This window comes from Nyctibius grandis, chromosome 31 (genome assembly GCF_013368605.1).
Source record: "Nyctibius grandis isolate bNycGra1 chromosome 31, bNycGra1.pri, whole genome shotgun sequence".
In the NCBI taxonomy this organism is placed as follows: domain Eukaryota; kingdom Metazoa; phylum Chordata; class Aves; order Nyctibiiformes; family Nyctibiidae; genus Nyctibius; species Nyctibius grandis.
This window is the reverse complement of record NC_090688.1, coordinates 1,774,967-1,783,576: the sequence shown is the minus strand read 5'-3', so window position 1 is coordinate 1,783,576 and position 8,610 is coordinate 1,774,967.

The following is an 8,610-nucleotide window of genomic DNA, read 5'->3' as shown; positions in this document are numbered from 1 at the left end:
AGGCATCAATCACGGTGTGATTTATGTGCCAGCCCTGCCGAGGGGCTCAGCCCAGCGTCACCAAGATGCTGAGCTTAACGAACGACCTAATCTAACGGCCGGCACGCTGGACTGGGTGGACAAATGAGGTCGTTTGCTGGGGTGAAGCCTGCGGGGAAGCAGCTGGCGCTCAGGCTGCTGCGCTGCCGGCAGCATGGAGAGGGCTCTGCTGGGAGCTACTGGCCAGACTGGGGCTGGGGCCGGGGGGGGTGGCTGCCTGTGTGCCAGCCCAAGCGCTCCGCACACCCCCGAGCAGCATCATCCATCAGCTTTCTGAAAGGTGGCTAATTACAGCAGCGTATGCTTTTCTGTTATGATTATTAATCATCCTGCTCCTGCACTTCATTTATTACGGAGCTGCCAGGGTTAGAGGAGCGAAGGCGCAGGGTCCCTTCATGTGACGAGGTGACACATTCTCCCTGCTGCTTGGGAGCCCCTTTGGGTGATGTGTCTGCAGGACATGGGTGCTCCCAGCATGGGGGGGACAGCATGGGGTGTCCCCACCACCGTCCCCACCACAGCCGGTGCTCTGCCTGGGGACGTCCTGCTTGGCCGGGCTCCGGCGAGCTCCCTCCATCCCCTTCCCCGTGGCTCCGGCCAAGCGTGGCACGATGGCTTTGGTGCTCTCCTCCACTGAGGTTTTGTACCAGGGTGTTGCTCCCAGGCTGTGTTTCGGCAGCCCCGGTGCAGAAGGTAAGTGATGAGCTCGTCAAGCGGCCATGCGCCCCGGGAGGCAGGAGGGGAAGCAGCTGCAGGAGAAGGAGCCAATTCCCCTCTCTCATTTAATGTTCTTTATTTGTGTCTCCGGGGGGCAGGAGCTATTGCCAGGAGCAGAGCCCTGTTTTCCGACATGCTTTGCTCGTAGCCGGGATATGTGCATGCCTGACTGTCACGTCTGTGCTGGCCGGGGCTGTTCTGGGCTTGTGTTTTGTAAATCTCTCGGCAACATCGTGGTGTGGGCTTTAAAAGTGACAGATGCCAGGAGGACGTTCCATGGGGGCTCAGGTTCCCCATCACCGCTCCCGGTGCTTGGCCAGGAAGAAACCTGAGCAGAGGCAAACCTTGGACCCTGGGTTGGTTCAGGCGGGGCAGTTTTGGTTCAGGCGGGGCAGTTTTGGTTCAGACGGGGCAGCTTTGGTTCACATGGGGCAGCTTTGCAAAGCCCAGAGCCCCTGGGCTGTATCCTGCCCTTTGGTGGGAGAGGAGAAAGGTGGTTTTACGAGGGAAGTCTCCTAGAGCTGGGCTGCCTCTGAGCTTGTTGCTGGGTCCTTTCCCAGCGGGATGGGTGCTCAGGGACGAGAACACCCCACGGGGGATGCGGCCAGCAGCTGGTCCCAGTGACGGGCAGCAATGGTAACACATCAGGGGAAGTCCTGGGGACGTGGGCTGTCAGCCTGCATTTGCTTTGCAGACCCTCATCATCCTTCCCATGATGTTAATGGGCTTCTGGAAATTAATTGTTCTCACTGCGCAGCAGAAACTTGCTGGGAATCCTCCAAAAATAACCCCCAGTGCCCATCTGGGGACCACTGCCACTGCCTAAAGCCAAACTCAACTCCATGTTTCTGATGGGCATGAGTGGAGCAGCTCGCTGGCAACAAGGCAGTTTGGGGCGCAGTTGAAGACGGGGGGTCAAGCTCAGCCTTAGCTCCCGGGTGGTCTGGCAGGTCCTGAAGCTGTTGAGATCTGGGTCAGGTTTGCTCTCAGCCAACATCTTCCAGGAACAGTTGAGATTCAGATCTACTGGTGGTTTGGTCCAACTGCTTGGGTTGACATAAGAGTGTAGCACTCACTTGTCCTGCTCCCCCTTTCCTCGTTTTAGAGGAGTTCTTCACCTTGGTAGAGAAATAAAGATGCTTGTGGAATATTAAATACCTCCCCAAAGCCCCTGTTGCTGGTGTGTGGCTTCTGCGCCTCGTTGCCTAGTACACGCAGTGACCTTTTAGAAATGTTGTACGTTGTGGTCGTATCTAAATGTCTTCTCTCCTGGGAGCATCTTGTGGAGATAAGAGATTCAGACATGATGTCTATCAAGAAGAAAAGCAGATTGTGGCCAATCTGTGGCTGCCTGCGCAGTATTGCCTGGGCCACGTGCTCAAGAATCATAAGGTTGTCTCTAAAAATAAGCAGTGGCTTCTTTTGACTTGTCTCCTTGGCATCTTAGCTCATTAGGGAATCCTCTTTTCTGGGTTTTCGCAGCATTTGTGAGGGCTGGGAGTTTCCATGTGGGAGGAAAGCAGAGTCCTGTGGTCACAGCTGTTGAGGACCGGGCTAGGACTCAGGATAGGATCACAGGGTGGGAAGACTGCCTCCGTGAAGAGCTCACGCAGTCTTGCTGCTCCGGCATCGTCTCAGCTGGCCCCGAGACCTGCGGGTGTTGAGCGGGGGGAGATGCGTGAGATGCAGCAGCTGCCGGTCACCAAAATAACTCCCTTCTTTAGAAAGTTTTCCCATTTTTCAAGCAGTCCCTTTAAGCCACGCTTCGGGACATTTCCTGCAGTGACCTGGCAGGAGCCTGTCTCCTCACCCAGACATCTCTCCTTTTGCACTTTCTTTCCCCATTTCTGTGAGTAGTCAGGAAAAAATCTGCTTCTGTTTGAGCAGCCTCGAGAGGGACACAAGGGTGACGGACACAAGGGTGGCTATCGGGAGCACGGTGGCCGTGGGTCCCAGCCCAGCTGCTGGGCTCTGCCATGGCTTTTGGGTGCAGTCTCTCGGCCGCCCGATGCCCCGGGGACCCCTGGCCACCAGATCCTGCAGGCATGAGCCACCACGATGTGGGGGAACCCACCGTACGGAGCCTGCCGGGTGCCCTTCTGCCGCTGGGGCTGCCCGGCCGCCCACCCAGCCGCTCGGTTCTGTGCTCCAGCTCTGCCCTCCTGCCTGCCCCAGCCTGGCTCTGCTGGGAAACGAACTGACCCAGAAAAGCCAGGAGAATTTGTTTCCCAGCCAGACTCCGATGGGATTAGGAGTAACTATTTGCTAGATAATTCTCCATTAGGTCTGGTGATTGATTTTCTTCCTTCCTACCCCCAGCTCGCTCCTCCTCTCCCTGTTTCAGCTGGATTATTCTCATGCCTGGTTTGCTAATTTCCTGATCACTAGAGCCTCGTCAGAGCAAGGCACGGGGCCATCACTGGCCTCCTCTGACCCTCCGTGTTTTCTGCCTCTTAGTTTATGCCTCAGCTCTGATTTAATCTCCTCCACTCCCCAGCATAAGCAGAGTTGTTTCTGCTGCCCTGATCAGAGGGAGAAACCTGCTGGTGTCACCCCTGGAGCCAGGAAAGGTCCTGGGGATGCCCCTTCAGCATCACCTCCATCCTCCCCACGCCCCTCCCTGTCTTTTCTGGGGCTTTTCCAAGCTCAGCGTGGCCACAAACCTCCTGGGTTTGCAGACTGGAGGCAATGGATAAAACACAGGAGCCACAGGTTTATTTTTAGGTGGTGGCACGAGAAACCTCCGAGACTCTGAGCAGCACAGGTCCTCATTTCAGTGCCCCCAGAAAATGTCCCCAGTAACTCTGCTCTGCTGTGAGCAAAGCCACCTGCAGCAGTGGCTGGAAAAACATGGTTCCAATCCCTGACTTCACGTTCAGGCATGGAAGTTTGCTCTGCCAGCTCTGAAAAATGCCTGAAAGTCCCCCTTAAGGGCACACATCAGCCTGTGGGTGCTGCAGGTCAATGCCAGTGGCATCACCAGCGAGAGCTGAGCACGAAGCAGAATTCCCAGGGACCCTGTTTTTCTCCCTTTGCAGCCCAAAAACCATACAGGGTTCATTTTTCCTAGTTTTTGCACAGCATAATTGAGAGTTTGGGGTTTTGCGGCACGTCTGGATGGGCTTTGGCACAGGACTGGGGATCTGGGCTCCTTTTCTGGTCTTGAAGAGCTCTGGCCCATGGTGACTTTGGCTCTGGGCTTCCCCTAAGACCTGGGCCAAGGCTCCCAGCCCCAGGGTAGAGCTTGAGGCCAGGGCTCAGCCTGGCACCCGCACCCACATTCAGGGCACCCGTCCTCCGCTCCGAGCCCATGACAGCAGCTCCGGGTGGTTCGGGTCCCAGACGAGCCATCGAGCCAGCTTGATGCAGCCATATCCCCATTCCTGGGCATTGAGATCTCGTCTAGTTGGTACCTCGGGACCGGGGAGCGCACGGAGCTCTGAGCAGTCCTGGCAAGCTGTAATGAGCCAGGGGAAATCTCGCTCCGCTTTGGCAGGGGATGCTCGGCCGCTCCGGCTGCCACCCAAATCCAGCCCAAGCCCCAGCGCAGAGGGGCTGAGCGGGGCAGTGGTGTCCGCGAGGATGCTGGCGCGGTCCCTGTCTGCATGGCAGAGCCGTGGTCGGTGCTGCCTGCTCTGCGGAGGGGCTGGCACGGAGCCTGGCACGGGCTGGGGGGGAACAGCAGCCTGGGAGCGAGGGCGGCTGGGGGCACATGGCTGGGATGCGGCGCTGCCGGAGCAGGGCTGGCTGCCGGCTCTCAGACAGGCAGCAGCGAGCAGGCATCGCTCGGGGTGTTGCCAGCAGCATTTGGCTGCCGTTGGGGTTTGTAGGAGCTGTCTTCTGTCTCATGCCAAGTTTGGGACGTGCTGGCACTGGCACGAGTCGCTGGCGCTGCCACCTCCCTGTCACCTGTGCGTCGGGGTGCTGATATTATCCCCTCATCAGTGTTTTAAGGATGAGCCTCTCCAAAATGCGGGGGAGTCCCAGCATCGCTTTCCACCCCATTTGCTCCCTCCCTACCTGGGGGTCTCCATCCTGCCCTGGGGTCCCCTGTATCCCCTGGAAAGGTGGAGCAGCATCCCATAGCAGCATGGGAGGAATAACCCCAGGCACCAGGACAGGCTGGGGGTGACCTGCTGGAAAGCAGCTCTGCAGAGACGGACCTGAGAGTTCTGGGGGACACCAAGTTCCCCATGAGCCAACAAGGTGCCCTTGGGGCCAGGAAGGCCAATGGTGTCCTGGGGTGCGTGAGGAAGAGTGTGGGCAGCAGGTCGAGGGAGGTTCTCCTCCCCCTCTGCACTGCCCTGGTGAGGCCACACCTGGAGTAACTGTGTGCAGTTCTGGGCCCTCCAGTTCAAGAAAGACAAGGAGCTACTGGAGAGAGTCCAGCAGAGGGGTACGGAGATGGTCAGAGGGCTGGAGCATCTCTGCTGCGAGGAGAGGCTGAGGGAGCTGGGGCTGTTCAGCTGGAGAAGAGCAGACTGAGGGGGGATCTTATCAATGCTCACAAATACCTCAGGGGTGGGTGCCAAGGGGATGGGGCCAGACTCTTCTCAGTGGTGCCCAGCGACAGGACAAGGGGCAACGGACACAAACTGAAATGCGGGAAGTTCCGTCTGAAAATGAGGAAAAACTTCTTTACTGTGAGGGTGCCAGAGCCCTGGGACACGCTGCCCAGGGAGGGTGGGGAGTCTATTCAAACCCGCCTGGACTCGACCCTGTGCAACGTGCTCGGGTGACCCTGCTTGGGCAGGGGTTGGGCTGGATGATCCCCAGAGGTCCCTTCCAACCCCAACCATGCTGGGACTCTGTGATTCTGTATCCCGAGCAGAGGCTCCTGGCCTCCCCAGGAAGAGCCCATGAAGGAGGGGTAAGATGGGCTTGGCCTCAAGCAGCAGTGGTGGGGTTCTTGGAGAAGAAGGTCTCAGCAGGACCATTTTCCATCCTGCAAGTCAATGGAAGAATAAAACAAGACGTCGCTTTGACTGAAGTATTTGTACTTGCACGATGTCAAAGCAGGGGAACCTGGAAACATCAACCTTGGCTTATTTTTTGGTCTTTATTCAGAAAAAGGGAGAAATGGGCAGCTGAGGAGCAGTTGCTCTCGGAGGAGCTGACTGGGCCGAGCATGTGCTACCGAAGCAAGAGCCATTCGAAGGGAGTGGAAGGGACCTTGTCCCCTCCTGTTCTCTAAGAAATGATGGTGTGAGGGAGCGAAAAGTCACCTGGAAGCAGGGTTGGTCGTCGGCCGAGCATCCCAGAGCCGGGTGGTCGGAGAGCCCCGGTTCCTCCGCACTCTGCTCTCTGCCTGCTGGGGAGCACCGTGCTGCCGGTGGCTGGGACAAACGGGGCTTGGTGGCCACACGTCCTGGTGGGGAGGGAGGGAGCTGCTCCCGGGGGCTCCGGAGTGGCCAGAAGGTGGTCTGCTCTGCTTCCCCGCGCCGTGCCGCAGCCCCTCAGCCTCGGGCTTTCCTGGCTCCCTTCCCCAGCCCTGCATGCGGCAGGCGTGTTATTTTTAAAAATAAATTAAATGCGAAGAAGAGCCTCTATCTAGGCCTTCAACTGGAGTCGTAATTGGCCTCGCTCCCCGGGGACCAGGCGAGCCCTGGAGAACACCGCGCTGTCAGAGTAATGAGCTATTAATAAACGGTGCTACTCGGCTCAGCTCGGCTCTGCCCAGACTGGACGGGGACCGCAGGACCCTGGTTGTCACTGCAGGGGACACGGGGTGTCCACAGCTGGGGTGACTTCTGTGGGATGTCCTGGGGCTGGCAGAGACCCACAGGGGCAGAGCCAGCCTCAGCTCCTTGCTCCAGAGATGGATCTGCCTGAGTTTGCTGGGAGGGGCTCATCCAGCACCCGTTAATCCCCTGTGGGGTTTGCTGGGAGGGGGCTCATCCAGCACCCGTTAATCCCCCCCTGTGGGGTTTGCTGAGGGTGTCGGGGCTGTGCCCGGCTCCCCCGGGGCACCCATGGGTGGGGGCTGTGGGGCAGCCGATGCTCTGCTCTGGCTGCGGAGGGGGCAGGAGAGCCCGAGGCTGCGGGTCCCGCTCCCCAGCTGCCGCGTAAAACAACGCCAGCAGGTTCGTACCTTTGCTTAGAGGATCAGGTGGCCGAAGTAGTAACCAAAAGTGGAGTACGGTTACCCCGGGCTCATCCATAATGAACGCGGTGACGTGCCCGTGGGCTGCCTCCGGCACAGCGGCCATGGGCAGGGCAGGGGAAGGGGCGAGACCCCCCCAGTCCCTGGGCGGGGAGGTGACAGCAGGCACAGGATACGGCCGAGCGTGGGACACCGTTAGCCTGGCAGCGGTGCCTGCGTGGACTTACTTAGCGTAGAGACACTAAATAAAATAAGAGTCACAAGAAATCGGGAGGTTTTTTCCTGCAGGTCGTGCCTGGGCACATCCTTCCCATCCAGCCCCGCGGCAGAGCAGGAGCGGAGCCTTCTGAAGCGGGGAGACCAAGAAAAGCCATCCCCCCCCCCTCACTCTAGAGCCAGCTCGGGTTCCCGAGGCCACCAGCCAGGCAGAGCCGATGGCAAAATGGCTCTTGGCACGGCTGTGAGCAGCTCTGAGCTGCCAAGCAGCTCCAGCTACGTCCCCGCTGTAGTACCCAGGTGGCATTTGGGGACCTCCGGTCGCTGGACACTGGGGTTGGGACAATGAGGGGGGTCAGGTGCAATGGGCGAAGCCTGAGCAGTGCTGGAGAGAGCGGGGGGGGCAGAAGGGGCTGGGATGAGTGGCAGGAGCAGCAGCAGGGTCTCCGGTCCCACCACACTGACCCCAGCAAGGAAAGGCACCGCTGCTGCGTCCCGCTCGGCTGTTAATCCCCTCCCTGCGGCTGGGTGCAAAGCGATAACGCTTCCCTCTCGGTTTGAAAAAAGGGAAATGTGGCAAAATGAAGACAGGTATGAAAAAAAAATGTCTGTGGAAGATAATCCTAAAGTGCACCGAGCAATTGCCAGAGAATTGCTCAACTTGGATAATAGGATCAGGGCCGGCAATTAGCCACGGAGATCGCATCCTTCCCCACGACACGGGCACAGAGAGGGTCAGAAGCCCCCCCGACCCCCTGCCGCGGCGCTGGGGCTGATGCTCTGCCCAGGTGCTGCTTCGGGGACGGGGGGGTGAGGACCCAACCCCAGGAGATGTTGAACCTCTTTGGCACATCCATCAGCCTGTTTGGGATATTTTCTCTTTGGGTCTTTCGCCCCCAGCGTGGGGCTGAGACCTGCCCCGCTCATTCCACCTCCGCTGGGGAGGCTGGAGGGGTTGGCTCTGCTCTCCGTACCCCCTCCAAATTACCTGCATTCCCTTGCCAGGCCCAGAAACACCCCATAACACCCCGACCGAGCAGCTCTGCCACTTAATTAGGTTAATGACAGTGCTTCGTTAGGGCAAGGCAGCTGATGAGCCCGCGCTGATGCTAGGAGGTGCATTTCCAGGCGTGGTGGCGGATTTGGGGCACCGAAGGGGACAGGGAGCGGGGAAGGGGGAGCAGAGAAAAGGGAAAGCGGCGGCGAAGTGCTAATCCCCACGGCGAGGTCGGTGTTAATCCCTCGTCTGCAAAGGTTGTGCCCGCGACCGCCTTAATCTCCGCTCCGATGCTGGAGACAGGGATGGGTGGCCCAGTCCCTACGTGTGGCACCGAGCATCCCCCATCCTGCGGGACCTCGGAAGGATTTGTGGTGCCAGACAAGACCTCACAGCAGCTGCACAGGGAGCAGAGGGGATGTGGCATCCCGCTTGTGTCACAAGTTTGCAAGGCCTCTGGCCGCATCTCTTTGCTCCTACGCTGCCCGGGGTGGGGGGTCTGTGTCCCCCATTATCCCGGGGCGCTCGCACTCACGGT